At 39.8% G+C, this 7,533-nt stretch overlaps 1 pseudogene; it reads right to left on the bottom strand.

Annotated features, from left to right (window-relative positions):
* Positions 1 to 883: 883 nt before the first annotated feature.
* On the bottom strand, positions 884 to 983 carry LOC127077251 (uncharacterized; annotated as a pseudogene).
* Between the last annotated feature and the right edge of the window lie 6,550 nt (positions 984 to 7,533).

Here is a 7,533-nt window from a genome sequence, read left to right as displayed (position 1 = left end):
TACCGATATCCGTTTTATTAATATTTAATCTAGATATTAGTTTAGCTCTTAGCTCCCTTTTCCCCAAACAATCAAACATTTTCACCTTAGATTTACGTAGTAACCTTAGATAACGGTACATCGATTCATAAGTCCCTGTGGGATCGATATCTTTTAAAACTACGCGATAGAACTGTGCACTTGCAGTTTGTATCCCATTCTCGACTCGCACAGTCGAGCGATCAAGTTTTTGGCGCCGTTGCCGGGGACTTTTATTCAATCGATATCGTAACTCTTCCGTTACGCTGTAGAGACTAAGGTTTCTTTTTCCTTCTATTCTTTCTTTCGTTGATTTGTATGCCACGCACTCGCTCTCAAGGCGAACCGCTCTATTTACGAATCAATGATATCGAACTATATCTCCGAGTCTTACGACGAATTCGGGAATATCGTGCTGAAAACAATCTCCCTCCTATAAACCTTCCTGATATCAAAAACATTTTTCCTTCTTTAACCGAGATGGCAGAACCAGCTCGTGCTCTTAGAGATTACGCCGCTCCATCGCAAGATGAACCGCATTCAAGTATTGCTCCGCCCGCAATCGAAGCAAACAACTTTGAACTTAAACCTTCACTGCTGCAGGCTGTGCAACAGAACCAATTCTCTGGAAATCTTACCGAAGATCCAAACCTTCATTTATCCGTATTTGTTCAATATGCTGATACTGTTAAAGCTAATGGTGTCACTTCAGAGGCAATTCGACTTCGTCTTTTTCCTTTCTCATTAAGAGATAGCGCTAGAAGATGGCTTCAATCTCTACCTTCCAACTCAGTCACCACATGGAACGAGTTGAAGAAAGTTTTCCTTGCCCGATATTTTCCGCCAAGCAAAACAGCTATGTTAAGAGCCCAGATAAACGGATTTAAACAGAAAGACAACGAGTCTCTTTTCGAAGCATGGGAAAGATACAAAGACATGATGAGACTTTGCCCACACCATGGTTTGGAAGACTGGTTAGTAATTCACACATTTTATAATGGTCTCTTATACAATACAAGGTTAACAATAGACGCCGCTGCAGGTGGTGCATTAATGAACAAACCTTATGCTGATGCTTACCAGCTTATCGAGAGCATGGCCCAAAACCACTATCAGTGGGGAACCGAACGAACAACAGTGGAAAAACCTCAACCGAAAACTGGCATGTACGAGATAAGTAACCTTGATCACGTCAATGCAAAAGTGGATGCTTTGGTCCAGAAGATTGAAAGTTTAAATGTATCACCACCAACCGCCGTGGTTGCTATAGCTCAGAATTGCGAGGTCTGTGGAATCCAAGGCCACACTCCTGCGGAATGTCAACTCTTGACTGGAATCCAAACAGAGCAAGTAAACTATGCTCAAGGAAGCCCCTATTCGAATACCTATAACCCAAATTGGAAGAATCATCCAAACTTTTCATATAAGAGTAATAATGCTTTATACGCACCTGGACAGTCTCCGAATCAAACCCCATCTATACCTCCGGGGTACCAGAAACCAAATCCTAACAATAATACCCCTAGAAAATCCAACTTGGAAATCATGATGGAAAACTTTATAGCTTCCCAACAACAAACCAATAAAGATTTCTTAAACCAGAACATACACACTGGCGAACAACTTAAACAACTAGCAAGCAAAGTAGATGCCTTGGCTACCCATAACAAAATGTTAGAAACCCAAATATCTCAAGTAGCTCAACAACAAGCACCTACTGCTGCACCAACTGGTACATTCCCTGGACAGCCCCAACCTAATCCGAGAAGCCAAGCTCATGCAATTATATTAAGAAGTGGAACGGAAGTGGAAGGACCGTCTGATCCAAGGATAGAAAACCAAAGCCCTAAGAAATCTACTGAGGAAAGTGAACCTAAGGAAAAGGAAGAGAGTAATAAGGATACCCTAGAAAAGAAGGAACCTTATGTACCTCCACCACCTTACAAACCACCTATACCTTACCCTCAAAGGCTTGTTAAAACCAAAGATGTAGGTCAATTTAGAAAATTTGTTGATCTCCTTAAGCAATTAAACGTTACAATTCCATTTACCGAAGCTATTACGCAGATGCCCTCATATGCTAAATTCTTAAAAGAAATTCTTTCTAATAAAAGGAAACTTGAGGATAGTGAAACCGTTACACTCCCTGCCGAATGTAGCGCTATAATCCAAAACATGCCCCCTAAACTCAAGGATCCAGGTAGCTTCTCTATACCCTGTCACATAGGAAAATTTGTCATCGACAAAGCCTTATGCGATTTAGGAGCCGGAATTAGCGTTATGCCTTTATCCATATGTAAGAGACTGGAAATGGGAGAATTAAGACCGACCAAGATGTCTGTACAACTAGCAGATCGTTCCATCAAATATCCTGTAGGAATCCTTGAGAACGTTCCCGTACGCATAGGTCAGTTTTACATCCCCACTGACTTCACAATTATGGATATTAGAGAAGATGATACTACACCTATTATACTAGGAAGACCATTCTTAGCAACTGCCGGTGCAATCATAGACGTAAAACGAGGAAGACTCACCTTCGAAGTAGGTGAAGAGAAAATTGAATTCATTCTTTCCAAATTCTTGAAAGCACCTGCAATAGAAGATACATGTTACTTCATGGATATCATCGATGAATGCATAAAAGAAGCAGAGTCAGGAGAAGACAAATCATCAGACTATCTTTTAGAAGACAAATCTAAACAATGCTTAGCAATAACACCAGATCCTACGCAGTGTCTTAACAAACCAACCCCTGATTTGAAAACACTTCCCAAAAATCTGAGATATGAATTCCTAGACTTAGAACTTGAACGACCTGTGATAGTCAATGCAGATCTAGGAAGACTCGAAACAGAAAAACTCCTACATATCTTAAGAAAATATCCAACCGCACTAGGATACCACATAACCGATCTTAAAGGAATAAGCCCTTCTATTTGTATGCATCGCATCATGTTAGAAGAAGACGGTAAAACCTCTAGGGAACACCAGAGAAGACTAAATCCGATCCTAAGTGAGGTAGTAAAGAAAGAAATAACCAAGTTATTAGAAGCAGGTATTATATATCCTATATCTGATAGCAAATGGGTCAGTCCCGTACACGTTGTACCAAAGAAAGGAGGCATAACCGTTATTGAAAACGAAAAAGGAGAAACTATAACTAAACGAATCGAATCGGGATGGAGAATGTGCATTGATTATAGGAAACTAAACAAAGCAACCCGAAAAGATCATTTCCCTTTACCATTCATTGACCAAATGTTAGAACGACTAGCTAAACATTCACATTTCTGTTATTTGGACGGTTATTCAGGCTTCTTTCAAATACCAATTCACCCCGATGACCAAGAAAAGACAACATTCACATGCCCTTTTGGTACCTTCGCGTATAGACGAATGCCGTTTGGTCTGTGTAATGCCCCTGCAACTTTTCAAAGATGCATGATGGCAATTTTCGCCGACTTTCTCGAAAACATCATGGAAGTATTCATGGATGACTTTTCTGTATACGGACAAAGTTTCGAAGAATGCCTTGAAAACCTGGAAAGAGTTCTTGAACGATGTGTAAAAGTAAACTTAGTACTTAATTGGGAAAAGTGCCACTTTATGGTACAAGAAGGAATTGTTTTAGGACACATCATCTCGAACAGAGGAATTGAAGTAGACAAAGCCAAAATAGAGGTAATCGAAAATCTTCAACCCCCAAGAACCGTGAGAGAAGTACGAAGCTTTTTAGGACACGCCGGTTTCTACCGACGATTCATCAAAGACTTCTCTAAGATAACTAAACCTTTAACCGGACTATTAATGAAAGATGCTGAATTCATATTCGACGATAACTATTTAAAAGCATTTCAAACTCTTAAACAAGCATTGATCTCCGCACCCATTATGCAGACACCGGACTGGAATGAACCATTCGAAATAATGTGCGATGCCAGTGATTATGCTGTAGGTGCTGTTTTAGGACAAAGAAAGGATAAAAAGCTTCATGTTATATATTACGCTAGCAGAACCCTGGATGAAGCACAGATGAATTATGCCACAACCGAGAAAGAACTCCTAGCAGTAGTATTTGCGCTAGATAAATTTCGTTCTTACTTGGTAGGAGCCAAAATAATAGTTTACACTGATCACGCTGCTATCAGGTACCTTCTAACAAAAAAGGATGCTAAACCTAGACTCCTAAGATGGATCTTGTTACTACAAGAATTCGACTTAGAAATCAAGGACAAGAAAGGAACTGAGAACGTAGTAGCAGACCACCTCTCTAGACTTGAGAACCTTGAACCAGAAAGAACATCCATTAATGATGATTTCTCGTATGACAAACTCATAGCTACTTTGGAAGAGAACAACTCCGACATGCAAGTAGAAACCACCTTAGCTATATCTGCCATACCATGGTACGCTGATCTAGTCAATTATTTAGCTGCCGGAATAGTTCCACCTACTTTATCTTACCAGCAGAAGAAAAGATTCTTCCATGACATAAAACACTATTACTGGGATGATCCCTTACTTTTCAAAAGAGGTCCCGATGGTATTTTCCGTCGATGTGTACCCGAAGAAGAGGTAGAAAATATAATCCAACACTGTCACTCCGCGCCTTATGGTGGACACACAAGTACATCCAAGACCTGTTCTAAAATCCTACAAGCTGGCTTTTATTGGCCAACTATATGGAAGGACGTACATGCGGCTATTAAGGAGTGTGACAGATGTCAACGCACGGGAAACATATCTAGACGTGACGAGATGCCACAAAAAGGTATTTTGGAAGTAGAGATTTTTGACGTGTGGGGAATAGACTTCATGGGACCGTTTCCATCCTCCTTCGGTAACAAGTACATACTCGTGGCGGTTGACTACGTATCAAAGTGGATCGAAGCTATAGCTTCTCCAACTAATGACACCCGAGTAGTAACTAGACTCTTTAAAAATATAATATTTCCGAGATTTGGCATCCCAAGGATAGTAGTCAGTGATGGTGGATCGCACTTTATATCCAAGATACTCGAAAAACTACTACTTAAATATGGAGTGAGACATAGGATAGCAACACCTTACCACCCTCAAACCAGTGGACAAGTGGAAGTATCTAACAGAGAAATCAAGCAAATATTAGAAAAAACGGTCGCCACTTCAAGGAAAGATTGGTCATTGAAATTACCAGAAGCTTTATGGGCATACCGAACTGCTTATAAAACTCCCATAGGGACGACCCCATTTAAGCTCATTTATGGAAAATCCTGTCACCTCCCGGTAGAATTAGAACACAAAGCCTATTGGGCTATTAGAAATTTAAATTTGAATTATAAAACCGCCGGTGAAAAGAGAATCCTTGACATAAACGAACTAGAGGAACTCAGAAGAGACGCCTATGAAAATGCCAAAATCTATAAAGAAAGAACAAAACAATGGCATGATAAGCGTATATCAAGGAAAATCTTCAAGCAAGGCGACGCAGTACTCTTATTTAACTCCAGACTAAAATTATTCCCGGGAAAACTACGATCCAGATGGTCAGGACCTTTCCATATCACTAAAATCTTTCCCAGTGGAGCGGTAGAAATTAAAGGACAATCTACAGAACCGTTCACCGTAAACGGGCAACGTCTGAAACATTATCACTATGCGGAAACCAACGAGGATTCGCAAATTCTACACTTAGACGAAACGCCCCCAGGACTCATAGACTATATTTAACAGTTTCTTTGTCGAGCTTGCGACATTTAAACAAAGCGCTTAGTGGGAGACAACCCACAAATTAATCTGTTATTTTATTATTTTATTATTATTATCATTCCTCTATTTTTCTCTTAATTATTCTTTTAATTTCTATTTAGTATTCATTATTGATTTATTCAAAAAGAAAAAAAAATATATCTATATATTATAATAATAATTCTATTCTTCTTTCGGCATTTGGCCAAATCCTGACTTAAACTCATGTTTTCTTTTCTCTAGTTAACACTAACCAGATGGGACATTCTGACCGTATGGGTATCAAGTTCAGAGGAATGGCTCAGAAACGAAGGTTTGAAGAACTAGCCACTAGGGAGATGCTACCTAGTTTATATGCTGATGATTGGGCTATGACTGCCCTTGGACTGAGACAGAGTGTCCTGTTTTTGCTGAATCAGATAGGATGGGAGACCTCCCCTATCCTGAGACCTTTCACCACCTACCGGAGGCTCACACTAGAATTCCTTAGTTCATTAATCTATCTACCTAGCCATGGAAAAGGAATTACCAGAGGTTTTATCCAGTTCAGAATGTTCAATATGGAGTACCAATTTAATACTAGAGACTTCACCAACCTTTTGGGTTTTCCTACCTCCTTTGATACATTCACTATAAGCCAGGAAGAACTTCTTGAATATAGAGAGCTTGAACACTTTTGGGGTAAGCTGACTGGAAATGATGAGCCCGAAGAACATGAGTTTCTCTCTGGAAACATACATAACCCGGCTTTTCGCTATTTCCATAAGATCCTGACCCACACTTTATTTGGGAAGAAGCCAAATAGTACTTCAGTTTCACGTGATGAACTCTTCATCATATTTTGTGCTTCCCAGAACCGTCCAGTAAACGGTGCTACTTTTATGTTAGCTAATTTGGACCACCTTATCCAGGATGAGAGAGCACCCATTAGAATAGGCGGCCTGATAACTATGATAGGTAATGCTATTGGACTACGTCAGCCTATGCTTGACCTGAACCCTTTTTGTGGCATTACCACTATGAGTATACCTTTCCTCTTCAACACTATGTTTATAGCAAACATAGGGTCTGATGAGTTTGAGCTTGTTATTGATAACCAGGTTCTCTGCCTATTCACCCTGCCCGATCCTAGGACTAGTGTTCATAACCAAAGGAACTGGCTCTATAACCTGAATGAAACCCCAACTCCTGCTGGATCCACTGAATCCATCCAGGATTATGAGATTTGTGATGACTATGAGCACTATATTGACCATACCTCTCTTGCTGAATCTGACCCTCAGACTCCATCCGGCTACCATGATATTGATCCTCCTCCTCAGCCTGTCCTGACCGAAGAATCAGCCATGCCTGATCTCCGACATCATATGCCAGGAACAGATATTAAAACCGTCATTGAAGCCTTGATGTCAGAACAAAACGCCCTCAGGGAAGATTTCCACAGCTTGAGACTTGCAGTCCTAGAACACATGAGCAGCACGGCAAGTCAGTTACGTATGTTACGGCATCATGTTAACTCTTTTACTCCTCCGGCCAGAGATCCGAAGATAGATGGAATTTAGTTATTTCTTCATTCTAAGTTATTTAGTTTTAGGCTAGATTTTTTCATTAATGTTATTTGAATTCATGTTTATTTCTATTTCATTTTATTATTTTCCCTTCCTGTAATACATTATGATCCTTTTTATTGAAGCTGTTTAGTTAATTTATTTTGCAATGCCTATTATGCTCTACGGTTATTACTTATTATTATTATTATACAAAGCAAGTAAGCATGCATACTAA

This window comes from Lathyrus oleraceus, chromosome 4 (assembly GCF_024323335.1).
Source record: "Lathyrus oleraceus cultivar Zhongwan6 chromosome 4, CAAS_Psat_ZW6_1.0, whole genome shotgun sequence".
Lineage (NCBI taxonomy): Eukaryota > Viridiplantae > Streptophyta > Magnoliopsida > Fabales > Fabaceae > Lathyrus > Lathyrus oleraceus.
Note: the sequence above shows the minus strand (reverse complement) of the source record. Positions and strands in the feature narration are given on the sequence as shown.